General features: G+C 49.0%; 1 protein-coding gene across 1 annotated transcript in view; it reads right to left on the reverse strand.

Annotated features, from left to right (window-relative positions):
• The window catches only part of DNAH8 (dynein axonemal heavy chain 8), a 13,985,216-nt gene that overhangs the window by 11,093,498 nt on the left and 2,871,626 nt on the right, over positions 1-20,092 (reverse strand). The window lies entirely within an intron of this gene.

Here is a 20,092-nt window from a genome sequence, read left to right on the forward strand (position 1 = left end):
TTGCAGGATACTGGCATTTTGCCTCACAGCCTAAGTTCTTTACAGAATAGTGGCAATGGATTAAAAGGAAAATATAGCAAATGTATTGACAACCGGGGAGGAGAGGGTGTTTATGACTTCAGTGAGAATACCTATGATGCGTAACTTTTCCTACTGTATTGTAGGATCCTCACTGATAGTCATAAACACAGCATAGAGTAGCAACCATACCCCTAACTTGCTAATCAGAAACCCAGTCATTGTGCTTCCTCCTTAAATTGGTAAGTACTTCCGTACCTCCACAATTGGCTACTGGTTTACCCTTGTAAGTCCCTGGTATATGGTACTGAGGTATCCAGGTCATAGGTGTGAGAAGTTGGCCTGATGTATGATGTCACTAGTTCTAGTGTACACCTTATATCAGTCCAAACAACCCTTATGGTGATTGGTTGTAAAGTCAACCTTGTAGACCAGCTATCCTAGTGGTAGCATGGACAAGAGCAGTCTTAGGCTAAACTCTGAATGGCATGTGAAGCCAGCTGTGATACCATATATAATCCCTTGAATACCAAATGAAAGGACACTGTGAGAAGTTGGCCTGATGTATGATGTCACTAGTTCTAGTGTACACCTTATATCAGTCCAAACAACCCTTATGGTGATTGGTTGTAAAGTCAACCTTATAGACCAGCTATCCTAGTGGTAGCATGGACAAGAGCAGTCTTAGGCTAAACTCTGAATGGCATGTGAAGCCAGCTGTGATACCATATATAATCCCTTGAATACCAAATGAAAGGACACCACAACAGATATATATATATAAAATAAAGTGTATTTATTCTAGTCAAACCCTCAGCACTCTTTATGAGATTAGAGGTAAGTACAACACAGTCTTATTTAAGCATACATTAAGTCACACAGGTAAGTAATACAGTTAGGCCCTCGGGGCCACGCAAACCATATACTAAAGAAGTGGTATAAGGACCACTGTCACGGAAATAGGATAGGCCTAGGCCTAGGGAATCGCTGGGGCTACACTACACTAGCAACAATTAGGAAGTGGGAGGCCCACGGGATTCAGGTGCAGAGTGGAAACACTCACGCGTAATGCGTAAAAGTCGATAGAAATAGTAGTTGTTAGAAATTAACAGTTTAAGGACACTTCTGAAGCAGCTAGAGAGTCGAGACTCGGAAACTAGACCCTAGGATAGTCACTACCCTTGTGAGCACTGAAGTACCCAAGTTACCTAGCCCACAAGCTGCGGGTGCATAGGTGTGAACTTGCGTCGGGTTTCGTCGTGGACTTCTATGAAGGAAAGTTGCTGACAGGCAGTCAGTGAAGAGTGTCCGGTGGATCCCAAGGCTGGGATCAAGAAGAGAGGAAACCTGCAAGCAGAAGGGATAGAGTCAAGGTCACTAGCCAGTGACCACGTGGAACCAGGAAGGAACCAGGCGATGTCGTGAAGATTGCAGGTGAAGGTGAAGCTTGTCGCTGCAGCCACGAGGACCAGGAAACGTCGAGGACGACCAGGACCAGGAGGCGAGCTGTCCCACGAAGGCTCTTGCTGTCGGCGGCGTCGAAGTTGAACCAGGACTCACCAAGCCTTGGCAAGCGGAACCCACGAAGAACGGAGGACTTGCTTCTGGTGCAGACCAGGAAGGTCTGGGGTGCTTCTCTTTTGCAAGGAAGCGGGAGCCAGTCTGGAGGAGCCAAACTAGCAGTAAAGATTTCTGGATGCGTCGTCACAAAGGCCACTAGCCAACGGGCAAGCAACCGGACAGACGCGGTAAGCAGGAAAATGCAGAAGGGCCCCACGCAGGACTCGTGGAGTGTGGGGGGCTGATCTTCGGTGCAGATGGTGCTTGGGGTTGGGGCTTCTCAATCCCCGGTGCACAACTTCGAGGGTGCCTCAGAAGCTGCGCTGGAAGATACTAGCCACTTTTCCCAGGTAGCCGGTCCCACGTCTCTCGTCGCCTCCACGGATCTCAGCTCGGCTGTGGATGTGGATCAGGGTCGGAGAAGTCTGGAAGTCAAGGCTCTGGTCGGGCTCTGCAGTCGGTCCCTCGTAGAACTTCAGCAAAGCAAAGGGTAGTCTCTTGATGGTGCCTGTTTGCACAGGGTAGCCACTCCTTGCCCACAAGGGAGATTCTTCAGTCTTCTTCTTTCGTCGAAGGTCCAGAGTTTCTGTTCAAGTTGCAGGTTCAGGATAATCTAATCTCCTGGGGCCCAGCTACCACTCTTATACTAATCTGGGGGGCTGGGTTACCTGCTAGGTCACGCCTTATGGGTGGGACCTGGGAGGGGGGTGGTTACACCCCCTTCCCTTTGTCCAGTTTCGCGCCAGGACTGGGGCTGGAGTGCCCCAGCACCGGTTTGAACTGGACTATGCATGGGACACCTTGTGTGCCCCAGGCATGTCTCATTCCTTTCAGCCCTCCCTGTCCCAATACACTAAAGTCTGTCTGGGGAGGTGCTAGCACCTCCCCAAGCAGGAAACCTATTGTCCAAGCCTCCCTTGACGGGATCACTGCCAGCAGCAGGAGGTCAGACTCGTGTCTGTGGCAGCAGCATCCATTTTGTGATGCTGAGGCTTTGGTTAGAGTTAAACAGCAAAGTAGGATTTTAACATGTCTCTCCCTCTAGAAGGGAGGAATGATATCCTCATCACCAGAAATGGTATGGGGTATTATTCCAAAGTGTTAGACACCTTACACGACATGTTTTGATACAGCCAAACCATAGTTACCATAACCGTTTAAGATTATAAGGCACTTTAAGAGTATATGGTAGGCTATATCATAGAACAGCTATAAGGACATGGTTCCGAAAGCTGCAGATGGGCTCAGCTCATGCTAGAGCACCATCTCACATGTTACCAAGCACTCTGCCTCCAGGATTGCTAAGGCCTGCCATAGGAGTGACTGACAGGTACACATGTGTCTATAAATAAGGGTAGATATAGGCATACTATATCTAAGCAAGGGGTGATTACACGACCTTGCCCCAGCTGAGTGATCAGCCAGTTGTGTCTGATTGGAAGGCCAGACCAGGGGTGGCATAGTACATGCTGCAGCCCCTGGGAGGCCTAGGGTACACCTATGCCCTGGGTACCTAGGGTACACTGTACAGGGTCCAATAAGGTGATCCTTACCAATTGGGAATGTACCTAGGGTACATGGAGTCCATTTTAAAGAGAGAGCAGACAGCCTGAGACCCTGAATGGCAGGATCTCAGGCCAACTAAGTCGAAAAACCAGCTAGACACTAGGCAAAAAGTTGGGGGTAACCATGGTCAGATATCCACCTTCCTACACAACCCCCCCCCCCCCCCCCCAAACGAAAGGAGATAAGGCTGGCCTTGACAAGGTAAGCCTCTATTGTCTAAGTGGCCATATAAGGAAGAACCAGCACTGGCATGGTTACCCCCTGTCTCATGGTCCACTAAGCAATCCCTCACCCTAAAGGTATCATAGGGTCTCCACCATAGGGAATCTCTACCTTTGGTGTGTCTTTGCAAAGTAAAAGGCTGGTGTTGAGATGGAGTGAGGCCTCAGCTTCCTCCAATCATCCTCCACCATGGATGCCTTTCTTTCTTTCACTGAGTTGCACTGTGCTCTCAGGGTCAGCCTCTGGCTACCTAAAGCTGGAGGCTGGGTCCCTTTTGTGGGCTTACTGGACGGACAGGTCAGGTTTGGGGCCCTAAGGTCCCATGTTTGCCTGTGCCCAACAGAATCCCTCTGGGGGAGGTCCCTAACTACCTGTAAAGGAGATCCCTCAGGAATGTTTTTAACCATCACCTGGCTAGGGCTACTAGCCAGGCAATCCTCATTCTTTTGATTGGGGGGGGGGGGTTCTTGTGGACAGGGGCCCTCTTGGGGTCCACTGGCCTCCCTGACCTCTGCAGCCCTGGGCTGACTGAGGCAGGGTAGAGAGAGGCAGGCTACCTGCACCAGACTGGGTCCCACCTTGGAAGGGGCCACTGACTTCAGAGGCTCTGCCAGGCCAGGCCTGGCTACCTCTGGGGCAGTTCCTTAACAAGGGGTGAGGTCAGATCCCTGAGGATGCTGACCTTTTCCTAATGTCTGGGGAGAGGGAGACTTTTCTTCCTCCCGACTACTCTCTGTTTGTGTGGAGTGATCCATAGTTTCAGGCTTCACTACACCTACGTCAGTCTGAGTATGGGCTGAGACCATTACAGCCTTGCCAACCTTTTCAGGGAGGCACTCAGTTTGGGTATGAGCTGTGACTGTCACAGCTCTGCCAATCTCTACAGGGAAGTCTGTCTTTGCCTGGGCTGTGGCTACCACTGCCCTTCCAACCTTTTCAGGGAGGAAATCTACTTGGACAGGGGTTGTGACTGGCACAACCCCACTACCCTTTTGTGAAAGGCCTACCATTTTGGAATGGGTGTCTTGTTCAACTCCAGCCCAAGCTGAGAGTTCTAAGTCATTCCCCAGTAAGCAGTCCACAGGCAAGGTTGGAGACACTGCCACCCTTTTAGGGCCAGTAACACCTCCCCAGCTGAGACATACCTCTGCCATGGGATGGCTGTTCTGTGTTTGCCATCAATGTTAGTTACCTGGTATGAGAAACCAGGCAAAAGCTGCTCAGAGGGAACTAGCCTATGGGCCACCATAGTGATGCTAGCTCCAGTGTCTCTGTGGGCCTCAGCTTTTCTACCATTGATGTAGGACTCCTGTCTGTACCTACCCAAAGTGTTGGGACAGGCAGTGAAGTTGGCAAACCCCATGCCACCATCACAGACAAGAGTAGCTGCTGTAGGGGAATTGGCTAAGCCAGGGTCCCCCTGTGTTCCCCAAGAAAACCCAACCAAATTTTTGGGGGCACTCCCACCACCTGGGGGATTACTGTTGACAGTAACCGGTGGTGTGACAGGAGTAGTTGGAGGAACAGTTTTGTTTTTAGCCTTTGGGCAACTGCTGTCAGTTTTCCAATGCCCAGGAGTTTTACACTCATGGCAGTAAGGCTTGTTAACTGTGGTAGAGGAGGGAGCTTGGGACCCACCACCCTGTGTGGAGTTTTGGGGCCTTGAGGAAGATTTATCTTTTGTTTTATCCCCACCCTTCTCTTGAGGCTTGGTGGTATCTTTCTTTTGGTCACCACCCTGATTTTTAGGCCTAATCCTGGTCCTGACCCATTTATCTGCCCTCTTTCCCAATTCTTGGGGAGAGGTCAAATCTGAGTCTACCAGGTGTTGATGGAGAAGCTGGTTCTGACAATTACTAAGGATCTGCTCCCTCATAATCAAGTTGTACAATCCTGTATAGTCCTGCACCTTGCTGCCAGTTAACCAACCTTCCAAAGCCTTAGTGGCACAATCCACAAAATCAGACCAGTCCTGTGTCTGTGTCTTCTGGGTGTCTCTGAACAACAACCTATATTGCTCAGCGGTTAAGCCAAACCCATCTATCAGAGCACTTTTCAGGACTTTGTAATTGTTAGCATCCTCATCACTGACTGTGAGGAGCTTGTCTCTACCTTTGTCAGAAAAGGAGAGCCACAAGATAGCTGCCCACTGACTCTGGGGTACCTGCTGTACTTTGCAGGCCCTCTCCAAAGCAGTCATCCACTTGTGGATGTCATCCCCATTCTGATATGGGGGGACTATCTTGCTTAGGTTTCTATGGTCATAAGACCTATCCCTATCTCTAGGAATGTTGCTGCCACCAGTGGGTTCTGACGCACACAATTTTTGCTCTCTAGCCAGAGCAAGCTTCTCCTTGGCAAGGGCAAGTTCTTCCCTCTGAATCCTCAGATTAGCTTCCCTCATTCTGGCTTCATGCTCCTTTCTCTCAGGGGAAGTCATTCCCCTGTGAGAGGAAGCATTAGAGATGCTAGAGACATGGGAGTGGATGGATTCCCGTGAAGGGGATCTGTCTCTCCTGCTTCTCTGGTTAAGCCCACTTGGGGGTCTGTATGGGGGGACCCCATGCAAACTCCCATGTAAGCTTAGGTTAGCCTGGCTAAGTCTTCCTACTTGGCCCGGGCTGTCTACCTCTTCATCTGAAGTCCCACCTGACTCATCTGTGGTGGGTAGACCCTTATCTACAGCTATGGCACCATACTTGGCAGCTCTTTCAGCATCATAGGCCTCCAGAAGCTCAACTAGCTGTCTAAGGGTAGGGTTGGAACCCTGTTTTAATCTCCTGGAGGTACACAGTTGTCTCATCTCCTGGAAAGTGAATGCATCATATCTAGAGGGAATCTGTCCAGGATTCTCCTCTCCTGAGGGAGTATCAGTGTGATCTCCATTCAGGCACATGATTCTAGTGAGGGTGTGGTGTGTGCACCTACCTACACTAGTTGTATCTACTAAACCTCTCTAGTAGTTGTAGTCAGGGTGTGTTACTCCCTTCAACCTACAACCACTAAGTCCAGTAGGACTTAAGTATTATAATCTATGTTATATGTACCTAAACAATATCTGTGTGATCTTTCAATTTAGTATCTCAAGATTACAATGGTATTACAACAGCAAGCTCAGATCCCAACCGCTGCTCACCAATGTGAGAAGTTGGCCTGATGTATGATGTCACTAGTTCTAGTGTACACCTTGTATCAGTCCAAACAACCCTTATGGTGATTGGTTGTAAAGTCAACCTTATAGACAAGCTATCCTAGTGGTAGCATGGACAAGAGCAGTCTTAGGCTAAACTCTGAATGGCATGTGAAGCCAGCTGTGATACCATATATAATCCCTTGAATACCAAATGAAAGGACACCACAACAGATATATATATAAAATAAAGTGTATTTATTCTAGTCAAACCCTCAGCACTCTTTATGAGATTAGAGGTAAGTACAACACAGTCTTATTTAAGCATACATTAAGTCACACAGGTAAGTAATACAGTTAGGCCCTAGGGGCCACGCAAACCATATACTAAAGAAGTGGTATAAGGACCACTGTCACGGAAATAGGATAGGCCTAGGCCTAGGGAATCGCTGGGGCTACACTACACTAGCAACAGTTAGGAAGTGGGAGGCCCACGGGATTCAGGTCCAGAGTGGAAACACTCACGCGTAATGCGTAAAAGTCGATAGAAATAGTAGTTGTTAGAAATTAACAGTTTAAGGACACTTCTGAAGCAGCTAGAGAGTCGAGACTCGGAAACTAGACCCTAGGATAGTCACTACCCTTGTGGGCACCGAAGTACCCAAGTTACCTAGCCCACAGGCTGCGGGTGCATAGGTGTGAACTTGCGTCGGGTTTCGTCGTGGACTTCTATGGATGCCTGAAGGAAAGTTGCTGACAGGCAGTCAGTGAAGAGTGTCCGGTGGATCCCAAGGCTGGGATCAAGAAGAGAGGAGACCTGCAAGCAGAAGGGACAGAGTCAAGGTCACTAGCCAGTGACCACGTGGAACCAGGAAGGAACCAGGCGATGTCGTGAAGATTGCAGGTGAAGGTGAAGCTAGTCGCTGCAGCCACGAAGACCAGGAAACGTCGAGGACGACCAGGACCAGGAGGCGAGCTGTCCCACGAAGGCTCTTGCTGTCGGCGGCGTCGAAGTTGAACTAGGACTCACCAAGCCTTGGCAAGCGGAACCCACGAAGAACGGAGGACTTGCTTCTGGTGCAGACCAGGAAGGTCTGGGGTGCTTCCCTTTTGCAAGGAAGCGGGAGCCAGTCTGGAGGAGCCAAACCAGGAGTGAAGATTTCTGGATGCGTCGTCACAAAGGCCACTAGCCAACGGGCAAGCAACCGGACAGACGCGGCAAGCAGGAAAATGCAGAAGGGCCCCACGCAGGACTCGTGGAGTGTGGGGGGCTGATCTTCGGTGCAGATGGTGCTTGGGGTTGGGGCTTCTCAATCCCCGGTGCACAACTTCGAGGGTGCCTCAGAAGCTGCGCTGGAAGATACTAGCCACTTTTCCCAGGTAGCCGGTCCCACGTCTCTCGTCGCCTCCACGGATCTCAGCTCGGCTGTGGATGTGGATCAGGGTCGGAGAAGTCTGGAAGTCAAGGCTCTGGTCGGGCTCTGCAGTCGGTCCCTCGTAGAACTTCAGCAAAGCAAAGGGTAGTCTCTTGATGGTGCCTGTTTGCACAGGGTAGCCACTCCTTGGCCACAAGGGAGATTCTTCAGTCTTCTTCTTTCGTCGAATGTCGAAGGTCCAGAGTTTCTGTTCAAGTTGCAGGTTCAGGATAATCTAATTTCCTGGGGCCCAGCTACCACTCTTATACTAATCTGGGGGGCTGGGTTACCTGCTAGGTCACGCCTTATGGGTAGGACCTGGGAGGGGGGTGGTTACACCCCCTTCCCTTTGTCCAGTTTCGCGCCAGGACTGGGGCTGGAGTGCCCCAGCACCGGTTTGAACTGGACTATGCATGGGACACCTTGTGTGCCCCAGGCATGTCTCATTCCTTTCAGCCCTCCCTGCCCCAATACACTAAAGTCTGTCTGGGGAGGTGCTAGCACCTCCCCAAGCAGGAAACCTATTGTCCAAGCCTCCCTTGCCAGGATCACTCCCAGCAGCAGGAGGTCAGACTCGTGTCTGTGGCAGCAGCATCCATTTTGTGATGCTGAGGCTTTGGTTAGAGTTAAACAGCAAAGTAGGATTTTAACATGTCTCTCCCTCTAGAAGGGAGGGATAATATCCTCATCACCAGAAATGGTATGGGGGTATCATTCCAAAGTGTTAGACACCTTACACGACATGTTTTGATCAAGCCAAACCATAGTTACCATAACCGTTTAAGATTATAAGGCACTTTAAGAGTATATGGTAGGCTATATCATAGAACAGCTATAAGGACATGGTTCCGAAAGCTGCAGACAGGCTCAGCTCATGCTAGAGCACCATCTCACATGTTACCAAGCACTCTGCCTCCAGGATTGTTAAGGCCTGCCATAGGAGTGACTGATAGGTACACATGTGTCGATATATAAGGGTAGATATAGGCATACTATATCTAAGCAAGGGGTGATTACACGACCTTGCCCCAGCTGAGTGATCAGCCAGTTGTGTCTGATTGGAAGGCCAGACCAGGGGTGGCACAATACATGCTGCAGCCCTTGGGAGGCCTAGGGTACACCTATGCCCTGGGTACCTAGGGTACACTGTACAGGGTCTAATAAGGTGATCCTTACCAATTGGGAATGTACCTAGGGTACATGGAGTACATTTTAAAGAGAGAGCAGACAGCCTGAGACCCTGAATGGCAGGATCTCAGGCCAACTAAGTCGAAAAACCAGCTAGACACTAGGCAAAAAGTTGGGGGTAACCATAGTCAGATATCCACCTTCCTACAATAGGTACACCAGGGGTCTCCCATGGGCTGTAGCATGCATTATGCCAACCCTGAGAGACCACTCAAACTGTGACTACAGGCCTGCCAATGCAGCCTGTGTGAGTTTGTGCCTGCACCCCTCACAATGGATATGTTTCCTTATATCTGAGGTCACTACACTTAAAACCTATACCTCACACCTATGGCAGGCCTTTCAGTCCTGAAGGCATCGTGCTGGGTTATCAGCATGAGCAGGACACCCCTAACAACCCCAGAGTCGATTCTCCAGGCTTTTTTGTGAGTGCAGCCAGCCATTTTGATACATATAGTGACCATCCGTCATTAGGCCTTGGCTAACTATGTAGTGGCTGTGCCGAACCTCGGCATGTTTAGTATAAAACATGTTGGAATCATACCTAAACACCGTTACCGGCGATTCCATGCAGTGGGGGCCTCCTCCCGTACGTCCCCAGTACTCCCGGTAACAGCCTTTTAGGGTCTGCCAGCAAGCTAGTGCCGCTGCCGACTCCAGACACGATTCTGCCCTCCTGCTGCTGAGCTGAGCTTGAGCAGGGCAAGGTTGAACAATAGATTTTCTGTCCCAGGACCACCTCCCAGATAGGACTTAGGATTTGGGCTGGGGATGGAGAGCTTGCCAGCGGCAACTGACTGCTTTAAAGGCACAGTTTGGTTCTCTCCTTGCAGGCTCATTTGAAACCAGTTGAGGGGAGTCCTTAGCTCCCATTCTGCCCCGAAACTGGACAAAGGACATGAGAATATCCTCACCTCTGTCTACCCCCTTGTCTGGGAAGGACCCCTGAGTTGTCTTAACCCCCTTACTAGGGTATTTAAGGGCTTACCTGGGGGTGGGTCCTCAGATTTTTCATGGGACAAGACTCAAGACTGAAACCACATCACTCTTCAACCGTCTGGACACTTGGGCTTTGCCTGAACAGAGACTGCATCAAGGAAGACTTGTGCTGCTTCTAGTCTCACTGTTCTGTAAGTCTTCTTCGTCGTCTGTGCTACATCCAGGATCTTCAACAGACCAGTGGGCATCAAGGACACCCAAAGTAATCTCCCTTGGAGGGAAGGAGTCCCTTCCCTGCATCTCCAGGCACCACAATGAAGCTGACTGGTCTGCTGCTCCTGTCGTCCCACAAACATCGAAAGGCTCAGTAACACAAGTGGTGGTTCTGCATCTCCCTTGAGGTCTGACCTGTCCTCTCGCACGTTTGGAACCGCTGGAACGAAACTGCTGCCCATGGTGTCAACTTGCAGTTGCCAAGGCTTGTTGGCTCTGCACTCCAGAGATCTTCAGGATACAAGAAGCTCCAGCCTCCAGCATTTATTTTTCCGAAGTACAGAATCCTCACCTCCTCCTCTTCTTGGTGAGCTGCTCAAGGTCCTCTTGCAACCCCTGTGCCTTTGGCCGGTGGGTCCTCCTGATGGTCTTCATTTTCTTCAGTGGGCTCCCCTGCTTGCTCGGGCCTGCTCTGACTCTCCTGCTTGTGGTGAGTCCCTTGGTCCTAACGTTGCTCCTTCATCGCTTTACACGCCTGTTGCCACTGCCAAGGCATGTTGGTGCTCCTGCCAGACACCGACCCCCTGGTTCTTGACTTCCGACATGGGCCAGCTTGTCACAGCTTCTGGTCTTCCTCAGCATCGCCTGGTCCGCACAGCTGCAGCTACACGGTCACCGTCGTTAGGTTTTTTTGCCAGTAACCAATGCCAGATTGTTAGAGACAGAAGAGCCAGAATCCTTCATCTCGTGCCTCCTTGTATATGTATATAATTTTGTGTAATCTTTAGACAATTTAATTGCCTTTGTAATCTTTATTGTTCTTGTATATATTTTTGTATCAACAAAGAATGAGATAATAAGAACATACTACAAATAAAATGAAGAAAACATTTTGTTAACTAAATTGGTAGCTTCTTTCATGTTTTCTCATGTATGCTGAAATTTAACCATATATCACGAGCACATTATCTAGAGTTTATACATTTCTGCACACTTGGTTCTAATTATCCTTTCCCTCCCTTTACCTACTCAGAACCTACTACTCCCATCATGGGGTAGGTGATTACAGTCCCTGTATAACCTTTGCTCACCCTTGGGCAGCTTCGCACTGAGCAATAAGGCTTATCAAGAAGGCAACGTGTAAAGCATTGGCATAGCACTCCCACACAATAAGTACACTGAGCACCATAAAAGAGATTAACACCAAGTAGTGGGAATACTAGCCACAACCTACTTAGGGTGTGGGAATGCGCTCGATGGCCCCCTTGGCCAAGAGGACCTCAACTTCCTGCTGGAGAAGTGCCAAGTGATCCCCTGACATGCGGTGGTACTGAGGTGGCATGGCTGGAGGGGTAGTCTCGAAGGGGAGGCAGAAGCCCCTTCAGACAATTTGCAGCACCCACTGGTTCCGATGTGATGGTGCGCCAGTGGGGGATATGATGGCGAATCCGTCCTCCCACTGGCATTTGATGGACCTGAAAGGACGGACTAGGAAGGCTTAGCAGTGGATGTCGCGGGGGTAGAGGTGAACTGACCCGCCCGCTGGCCCCCTGAACGGCCTCGACGGTTCCCATGTCCGCGGTCTCGCTGAAGTTGTTGCTGTGCCGGCTTGTGTCTCTGCGAAAGTAGTGGGGCGCCCCTTCCATGGACACGAAAGGAGCGAAGGGCAGAAGGCAGAGGAGGCCGAGTGGCCGACAGGCCCAAGGACTTGGTCGTAGCCCGGTAGTCCTTAAAGCACTCCAGCGCACTATCTGCTGTGTTGCCAAAAAGGTGATTGCCATCAAAGGGCATGTCCATCAGGGTATTCGGGACATCACCCCGAAAAGCCAGTTCTCAGCCATGCATGGCGCCTAAGCGCCACCGTCATGGAAATTGCCCTGCCCAGCGAGTCGGCGGTGTCAAATTAACGAATGGTGAACTTAGCTGCGTCTCTCCCAGCAGCAACAGCTTGGGTAAGTGCTGTCTGGACCTCCTCCGGACAGCTAGGCAGCACCTGCGCAACCGTGTCCCACAGAGAGTGGGAATAATGGCTGAAGAGGCATGCGGTGTTCACCGACCGCAGCCCTAAGCTGGCAGATGAAAATAGCTTCTTGCCAAGCTGCTCCAGCTTCTTGGATTCCCTATCCGGAGGAGCGGAAGGGAACGCGCTTTGCGACACAGAGGCCTGGACAACCAAGCTTTCAGGAGTAGGGTGTTGAGAGAGGAAGAGGGGGTTGCCCGGAGCCGGGCGATGGCGTCGGGCCACGTTCCTGTCCACAGGAGCCCCTGTGTTGGGCCTGGACCAGGTGCCCAAAAGAACATCTGAAAGTGTTAATAATTGGCAGCAAGGGCTCCGAAGAGGTTGCCGCCGGTTGGAGAACTTCTGTCAGGATGTTCGTCCTGACTGCCACTGTAGGGAACTCGAGGTGGAGGGACTCGGCCGCCCTACGCAACACCACTGCGTATCCTGCTCCCTCCTCCGTAGCCATGGTAGGAGTAGACAGCATGCCAGAGTCCAGCAAAGTGTCAAGACCACTGGCTTCCCTCAAATCCACTGCCCAGTCCGGATCATAAGCACAATCCTGTGCGAGAGAGTCCTCAGACCCCTTCCAGTCCTCCACTTCCTCCGAAGTCTGTGGAACAGGCTGAAAATACGGAGGACAGACATGGGGAATAAATCCCATTGGCGCCGATCCATGCCGATCCGGCTCCATGTCCAGTTCAGGGCTGAAACCGGGGCCGACGTTGACCTGAGGAGAGGGCGGCGTGGGAAACGGTGCCGGTGGAGTCGACGTCGGTGGAGGCATAACAAGGTCAACCGGCGTCGACCGGGGTCCAATCCCGGACCCCATGGGGGCTTGCAGCACCAGGGACGGAGCCGGCGGTGACGCCGGGGGCCCACGGCGATGGAACAGGACCCCCAGTCGGGCCCGCGGGCCCAGACGGCCCAAAAAGTTGGGCCATGGCAGCAAGAAACTCTTGCACCTGGGCAGGCGTGGCCACCGGACCCGGGAAGGGCGGGTAGACCGGTGGCGATGTCAGGCTCAGCCGGAGCCGTGTTTGTGGCACCGCCCGCACCCTCAGCCGTGTCACGCGACGGGAATCCGAAGAGCGACGACGCTTCTTTGACTTCTTCTTTTTGGAATGCTTCAACTTACCTGACCCCGAGTGCGAAGACTTGGATCCAGAAGAATGATGGTGACGACTCCGCAACCGGTCCCTTGACCTCCCGCGGGACCGGGACCTTGAATGGCGCGGAGCCGACTGCCAGACTTCTAGCAACTTTCAGGACCGCTCCCGCAAAGTTTTTGCCGCCATGGCCCGGCAGTCGGGGCACGACTTGGAGTCGTGGTCGCACCCCAGGCAGTAGAGACACACTTGGTGTGGATCCGTCACCGACATCATGCGTTGACTGTCTCCACAGTTCTTAAACCCGGGCATCTCTATGGCACCAAGAGTCGATCGACTCAGAAAATTATGATACGAAAAGCCTAAAAAAACTCAGTCAAAAAATGACTGGGGGTACTAGCTCTTCCCGGATCTGCGCTTGCTGGTGCGAAAAAAGCAATAACTGATGTCAGGGCGCGTGGGCAGCGTCTAAGTACTGCCCACGACGTCATCCCGGTGATCACGACACGGACGAGGAGCCGCACGACACCCCCTACCGACGCGCAGGGGTACTGCTGATAAACTTTCCGGATCCAGCCTGACGCCTGGGGGTAATTCTAAGGTAAGGAATCTATCACTACATGTTTCTTTCAGATACATATGTTCAAAGGATATCTGAATACCAATTCTTAAAATATGTCTTTTACCATGAACTTTGATCATCAGACTAAGCATTTTTTAGATATTAAACTGTACACATGTAGCACCAAACTTATGAGTAGAATGTACAGAAAAGAGACTCCCTGTAATGCAATCTTACATGCCAGCAGTGCTCACCCTAAGCACTAGAAGGAAGTTATACGTTTTGGAGAAATGGTAAGAGCAAGGAGGAACTGTAGCTCTGGCAAGGAGTATACAGATTGCCTAAATGACATCAAAAGGAAATTTCAATTCAGGGGCTATGACAAAGATACCATCAACAAAGCATACAAAAGGGCAAACCACTTGACAGAGAGAAAACACTAACTCACAAACAGCATAGAAAGGAAACCACAAAAGAGATCATCAAACCAATAGTCCCATATGGCAGTAACATTGGTAGCATTAACAAGGTCTTAAACTGACACTGGCACCTTCTGGGAGGAGATGGCCACATTGCACCATTTGTCACCAAGAAAGTGGGGATGATTTTCCGTAGAGGCAAAACACTGAAATGGATATTCAGCCCGAGCTACCCAGGTTGCAAAACTAGACCAAATTGGTTGACACCTCGCACATTAGGCTTCCATAGATGTGGACATTGCACAATATGTTGTCACATAGCTCCTATAATAGTTATACAGGATCTGCACGTTTGTACAGCATACACTGTAGCATTGGTGGCAGGCTTAACACCCCCACCGGGTATGTTGGCCTTTTGTAACTAGCTTACAGTGCCACTAGAATCTCCTCTTAGCACGGAGAGAATAGTTATTGGCAACCATCGAACATGACAACCCTGATCCCTCAGGACCGTGGGAACAATATACTACTTTTCGTTCAGTCACTCGTGCTTACTTAGTTTGTCTCAGAGAGACACATAGAATCAACAGGCTGGGCGTTTTCGATTAGTATTTATTGAACAGTTGTTATTCTGGTGTAGAATAGATGAGCTGCAACAACCGTTAGACAGTATAAGATATAAATGATTAGCAGTACTATGAAGGTAAATGTATGGTATAGCTCTACCATCTTTCAATATTTATGAATACTTACGATTATATAAAACACATGATTGAAAGATGTGTACTCCTATGATGCCTCCCTAACTAGATGTACCTGAATGTACCTAGCATGTGTATAGGTTTAAAGCCAAGAATCCCTCTAGGATAAAGTCACCCCATTACCTGAAGTGAGAGACTGTGGGACCCCGGACTGGTCTCGAGTTGGACACCACACAAAGGATGTTAGACCACTGCAAGCTGTAGTATCTGCATGCAGGAACCTCAGCATCTCTAGTCAGTGTGTCTGCCGGGAAGTCTCAATCTCATTTGTGCTATCTTATCAAGATGTGATGTATATACACCCATAGGTCTCCCCATGGGTCCAACCATGCTGTGTCGACCTAAGGATGACGTTGAGCATAGATATTATAAAGGAGATGGTCGTCCTGCTGTGCTTCCAAGAATCCTCATGCATAATGTATGAGATTTCCAACTAGGGGAAACCTGTGTTCTGAATGCAGTGTCATATCTTGGCAAAAGGTCAGTCCCTGTACACCGTTATATGTGTAATGTAGGGAAGAATATAGGTGAAGGGTAATTAAGTTACCGGGCCTATATTACGGTACCTTTATGGAATATAACACCCTCTCCTCTTCCAAATGGACAACATAGTTCAATGCTAAACGTACTTCTAGACTGACTAGATACTTGTACGCAAAAAATAGTTAAGAAAGAAACAAATGAGTTCCTTGCTTTGCTAAAAACAAGATTTAAAAAGTTCTAAAAAGGAAATTGTCACACAAGCCATAGCTCTAATGTGTCCGTAGGTATAGTTCGAACTACTATAAGCATTTGAAAGCCATGCATGCTCAAAAGAATGTCAATTTCGTTATGGAGTTACAATTTTCATTTTGTTTTTCAAAAAGTAGAATTTTTCACAGCACACCACTGGCCAAAAGAGTCAAATGTTTGTGTTCTAGCTGGTAGACGCAACATTCTCGTTGCCTGCCTCTGAAGACGACGGTCCCTGTAACACCTCGCAGATTATGTCAATTGAGCACAGATGATCTTTTGTACTGTCCACAACCAATGCTGTGGCAGCCTATGCGCCATCCAAGGCCTGGGTATTAGAGGAGGAGCCGATGTCCATAACAACATGAGACGATACTACCTGTGGTGGCTCTAGGAATGCCGCCATCCATCAGAATACGCTGAGGACACTGCAGGACATGGGCCGTTATCGGGTCCAGTAAAGCATCAACGTCCGGTTGCGCACATGATAGGAGTGTCAGACTGAGATCTAACACGCATTGTTCTCCGCAAAAAAAGGCATCAGAGGACAGGTAAGATGCATCCATCCAGACTGGTCTAAATGACAAGAACCCAGAAGCACTTAGTTCTCTTAGGCGAGGTGTGCCTAGATATTGTACCATGCAATCACGGTATTTTCGCTCCAGGAGTAATGTTTCCATCTCCTTGGTGACTAGGACGTCCACTGCGTAGCAGAAAAATAACAATCTGGATGCCTGCAATTAGAAACCATATAAGCGCCAGCCCTCCGAAAATGCTTTCAAATACGGAGTGAATAAAGTTTGGTATAACTCCAAGATTGTCTGAAAGGTGCTTAATAGTCCAGAACCTATGGTCTTAAATAGATGGATGATGCCTGTTGTATTGGACATGTTAAAGATACAATTTATCATTTCTGCGAAGTGGAAGGGGCAGTTTGTACGTATGAGTGCCTGTATCTCTGCAGAAGACCTTGTGCTCTGGAGATCAAACGTCTCTCGAGCAGAGGTCTGGTGGCGCAGTGGACAAATGCATCCACTGTAGGGGCCTGTGTTCGACCTCATGGTCACAGGTTCTAATCCCGGCGGGTTCACTCAGCCTTTCATCCATCTGAGGTCGATAAAATGAGTACCATTGAGTTGGGTAACAATATACATCTGTTATTCAGCGCCTTGAGACTTTCGGGTGATACGTGCGCTATACAAAAGTACATGTTCTATTATGTTAAGGGCACGGATTTCCATAAAAGCATGGCTTTCATTCTGCTCAAATCATCAAACCGTATTAATGAAACATTTATAGTGAAAGCCATAACGGCGCCTCCCTGGCTGTATGTGTCAGTGGAAATAATACTTGCATACAGCAAGTAACCCTGGAGCTCACGGTTACCAGATATGCGATGCCCGGAAGAATCCCACAGCAACCTTGATCATTCAGCATCAAGTAACTCTCATTCGAAAGTAGTCTGAACACTGAAATGATCACGGCAGCTGGGGTACCCCTTAAGTGCCAGGATAAGTTTGCTACCAAACCGTTACAGGCCCCATGAAGTGTTATATCCTTGCATATAAGTGATTCACTTAAAGTATTCTTGCAGTTTGTACTGCTCAAAAACACTTCTTTCCCCACTCCGGCATCAAAACCTGTACGGTAATTCCCAAGATTCCTTGATGAATTCCCTAACCATGTCTTCATATCTGCCTGCCTGCTTTTGTTCAAGGCAATATTGGAAATGAAAAGTAGTGATCGGACGAGTTATGTGGCCATGGATTAACCATCCTGTGGACGGTGACTCTGCCACTGTAAAAGCTAATCTCTCCAGTTTTTCAATACGAACATTGTATACGTTGCTCCCCTTTGTGCCATCTCTATCTGTATTTCCGTTAGATTGTATCAAGAAAACAGACGTGCTGTTTATGAAGTGCCAAGGCATATAGACTGCACGCAAATATTGCAGCGTCCAGCTTCATAACATAGAACGGGGGTGTGGACATGACTAATCTATACTTGTACTATTTGGCAACCCGCTTGCTCTCGTTACATGACTGGTTCAATGGAGGCTGGTCTGACCAGGCACATAAAGAAGAGTTGAACGACTTGGGCCTACCCAGGATCTAAGCGATGATGTATAAGAGGACCTATTCACAGATCTTTGCCCATGGTTACACAGGCGTTCTTCTTGCTTGGCGCGCCTCCATGCGCCACACGCATTGGTCAAACAAGCTGACACAATACACGCCACTCTGGTAGGGCTCCCGGTTCCGAGAGGTCAGTAATTTAGAGGGATTCAAGGCCTGGGATCTTATTGGCATCTCACAGCTCGGGACATATGGACAGGTGACCACATGCGCACTTTTCACGACTTGCAGACTAGGTATTCCTTAAACTCTTCCCAATACTACAAGTACCTACAACTACATCATGCCCTCCACAGCCGCATACCAAATGGCACCTCACTACCAGAGTATAGTCTGCCTGAGGCACAAATCATGACCGGTAACTTGGGAAAGGAAGAAATCTCTCGCATTTACCAATCCCTAACAAATAACACCCAAAAACACGCTATATCGACTTAGGAGCCAATAGGCGGGATGGATCGGACCTTTCGAGGAGGAAGACCGGAGAGATGCACTGATGGCACCCAAAACAGTCACCACGTCTGCCAGACTTGTTCTGGTCCAATTATATTACTTACACGCCGCATATCTCAAACAAACGCTTTCATAGTGCAGGCCTGAAACCAACTGCTTCATGTACACGTTGCGAACAAGACCAAGCAGATTTCTTCCACGATACTGGGACTCCATAGAGAGGAAAGTGTCAGAGGTTCTGGGTTGGGAGGTCCCCCATACTCCATTAAACGTGCTCCTGGGAATCTCAGATGGCTGAGGCGGATCTAAACTATTTCTGAACACAGCTAGGATAGTGGCCAAGCGGGACATTGCTGCCAACTGGATAAACCCCTCCTCACCCACTATAACGAAATGGCGCGTGGGTGGACTGGTGCGCAGCACAGGAGAAACCTATATATGAGGCCAGGGGGTGCCCAGAGAAACACCGTAAAATCTGGGGCAAATAGAGTAAAAGCCTTACTTTGGGAATATGTGGTGTGTGCGATTTTATGAAACTATGTATCTCAGGTGCAGTTTCTGTGTATGTAACATGAGGAAGTCCTGCAATTGCTGTGAAATACTGCATTTGATTACTGATGGTTTTTCTTATTTTAAAAAAACAAAGTTGATTATCAAATAACATAATAGAACGCAATTGTGATTGCCTGTGTTGTAATATGGACAAATCCTGTTCTAGTATATCAATAGCAGAAGATACAATGCTGCCCAATGAATATATCCTGGAGGTTAGTGTAGTTAACTCATTTTCCACCACTGCTAGAGCTTTCTACGCTCTATTTCTGGTAATCTCTCAGCGGCCTCTTGTTGTGATATTTTCCAAATTTCATTATTGTCTTATGTTTTCTCGACAAACACCATGAGCAATCTTCATGGGGGTCAGTGAAGGACATGTGACCCCCACACTCCCAACAGGGCTTAAAACCAGACTTCGTCGAAGACAACATCGCAACAGTTAAAGTTGAAGGAGCAACAAAGTAACTCGACAAAATATGGAGAGTCCTAGAAAACAGTTATGCGTCGACGGTGCAGAAAAAAGGGAAGTGACGTCATCATGCCGACGAGGCTCTCTTATGGCTCTGGTGACATCATGCGGAGTTGCGAGCGGAGCCGATGCCCTCGTCGGCGTGGAGAGCTAGGAAAAAATTCTGCGGAATGCTGGCGTAGGGAATATTCATAAGGTGAGGAATCCACAGGCAGATGTATCCATCAGAAATTTTCCAAATCTCATTATAGACCGCATAATAGAAATGTTTGACTTGGCTTCCTAGGACCTAATAAAAAATTCTGTCCGTCCACATCTTCTGTAAGTAAGGATAAGTGTTGTTTCACATGTGTAAGTGTTGAGGTCTTTAGCCAATCGAGGCATAGCTTCCCAACACTGTATGATGTCAATACCTCTGGATGTTCTCTGTACAGCGTGAATCTGGCCTGTTGATATTAAACCCTTCGGATTTACCCATGAATCTTTCCTGACATCTATTGGCGTCTGTGGTCCAAATTAACCATCCCTTCCAATCGGGCAATAAAGGAAGCAGAATAAATCTGTTTGGTGTTCGTCAACATATTTTTCTGTGTTGGTGCACCCTTATAATAATATGAGGCTGGGTCTGACGTGTTAAACCCTGAAAA

Source organism: Triturus cristatus, chromosome 6, assembly GCF_964204655.1.
Source record: "Triturus cristatus chromosome 6, aTriCri1.1, whole genome shotgun sequence".
NCBI lineage: Eukaryota > Metazoa > Chordata > Amphibia > Caudata > Salamandridae > Triturus > Triturus cristatus.